The 2,480-nt window shown below is 41.6% G+C and overlaps 1 pseudogene; it reads left to right on the top strand.

The window, feature by feature from the left end:
* The first annotated feature begins 1,784 nt into the window (after nucleotides 1-1,784).
* LOC102423732 lies at nucleotides 1,785-2,480 on the top strand (annotated as a pseudogene).

Genomic DNA, 2,480 nt, shown 5'->3' with positions numbered 1-2,480 from the left:
TATTAAAACACCAACAGCACATTTCACAGAGCAAGAGCAAATGCTCCAAAATTTATATGAAATAAATAAAGACCCCGAATAGCCACAAAAATCTTGAGAAAGAAAAATAAAGTTGGAGGAATCACAATACCAGATTTCAAGCTACACTACAAAGCTACTATTCTCTTGTGCCTAATACTGGCACAAGAACAGGCATATAGACCAATGGAACAGAACAGAGAACCCAGAAATCAACCCAAGCCATTATGCTCAATTAATATTTGATAAAGGAGGCAAGAGCATACAATGGAGTCAAGACAGTCTCTTCGATAAATGGTGCTGGGAAATTTGGTCAGATACATGCAAAAAAATGAAACTAGACCACCAACTTACACAATCCACAAAAATAAACTCAAAATGCTAAAGGACTCAAATGTAAGATGGGAATTCATAAAAATCCTACAAGACTCCATAGGCAGCAAAATTGCAGACATAGGTCGTAGCAATATCTTTACAGACACAGCTCCTAGGGCAATGGAGACTAAGGAGAAAATAAACAAATGGGACTGCATCAAAATAAAAAGCTTCTACACAGCAAAAGAAACCATCAACAAAACAACAAGAAAGCCCACTGCATAGGAGAACATATTTGCCAATGTTATCTCCAATAAGGGTTTACTCTCTAAAATGTACAGGGAACTCATACAACTTAACAAAAGGAAGATAAACAATCCAATAAATAATGGGCAAAGGGCCTAAATCAGCCGTGGGCAAACTATGGCCCACGGGCCGGATCCAGCCCGTTTGAAATGAATAAAACTAAAAAAAAAAAAAAGACCGTACCCTTTTATGTAATGATGTTTACTTTGAATTTATATTAGTTCACACAAACACTCCATCCACGCTTTTGTTCCGGCCCTCCGGTCCAGTTTAAGAACCCATTGTGGCCCTCAAGTCAAAAAGTTTGCCCACCTCTGGCCTAAATAGACACTTTTTGAAAGAGGACATACAGAAGGCCAAGAGACATATGAAAACATGCTCAAAGTCACTAATCATCTGAGAGATGCAAATCAAAACAACAATGAGGTACCATCTCACACCTGTCAGAATGACTATCATCAACATGTCAACAAACGACAAGTGCTGGTGAGGATGTGGAGAAAAAGGAACCCTCGTGCACTGCTGGTGGGAATGCAGACTGGTGCAGCCACTGTGGAAAACAGTATGGAGTTTCCTCAAAAAGTTAAAAATGGAACTTCCACTTGACCCAGTAATCCCACTTCTAGGAATATATCCTAAGAAACCAGAAACACCAATCAGAAAGGATATATGCACCCCTATGTTCATAGCAGCACAATTTACAATAGCTAAGATTTGGAAACAGCCTAAGTGCCCATCAGTAGATGAGTGCATTAAAAAACGGTGGTACATCTACACAATGGAATACTACGCCGCTATAAAAAAAAGAAGTAACTTTTACATTTGCAACAGCATGGATGGAATTGGAGAGCATTATGCTAAGCTAAATAAGCCAGTTGGAGAAAGATAAATATCACATGATCTCACTCATATGTGGGATATAATGATCAACATAATTTGATGAACAAGAATAGATCCAGAGACAAATGACAGGGGAGGGGTGTAGTTAGAGAGCAACCAAAGGACTTGTATGCATGCATATTAGCGTAACCAATAGACACAGACACTGGGACAGTGGGGGCTTGCCCAGGGTGGGAATGGCTGAGGTGGGGGAGTTAATTGGGGGAAAAGGAGACATATGTAAAACTTTAGGGGGAAAAAAGGAGATGGTACATAAAGGCAGGTGCTATGATGCTATGGCTGCAGCCATGAAGGCAGTCACAGAACAGGGGCACGAACTCTCCAATGAAGAAAGAAACCTGCTCTTTGTTGCCTTCAAGCATGTGGTGGGTGCCCACTGTTCTTCCTGGTGTCATCTCCAGCACTGCACAGAAAATAGAGAGAATGAGAAGCAGCAGCCAATGAGCAGAGAATTCCGCGAGAATACACAGGCAGCGCTGCAGGACAGCTGCAAGAATGCTCTGGAGCTGTGGGACAAATATCTTCTTGCCAATGCTACACAACCACAATGTAACAGGTTCTGCTTGAAAATGAAAGATCATTCTAGATCTCTTTCAGAGGTGGCATCTGGAGACAAGAAGCAAACCACCCTGTGGAAGTCTGGGCAGGCTTACCAGGAAGCATTGGAAATTAGTAAGAAAGAAATGTAGCTCACACACCCAATTCCACTTGGCCTGGCACTGAATTTCTCAGTCTTTTAGTCTGAGATTCCAAACTCTCCTGAAAAGGCTTACATCCTGGCAAAAGCAGCATTTGATGATGCAATTTTTGAACTGGATACATGGAATGAAGAGTCCTACAAAGGCAGCACCTTGATGATGCAGTGACTTAAGGACCATCTCACTCTGTGGAGCTGGGAAAACCAGAGAGAGCAAAGAGATGCTGGCGAGGGAGAGAACTAA

This window comes from Myotis lucifugus, unplaced genomic scaffold, assembly GCF_000147115.1.
Source record: "Myotis lucifugus unplaced genomic scaffold, Myoluc2.0 scaffold_13, whole genome shotgun sequence".
Lineage (NCBI taxonomy): Eukaryota > Metazoa > Chordata > Mammalia > Chiroptera > Vespertilionidae > Myotis > Myotis lucifugus.
The sequence above is the reverse complement of the archived record's forward strand: the minus strand, read 5'-3'. Positions and strand labels throughout refer to the sequence as shown.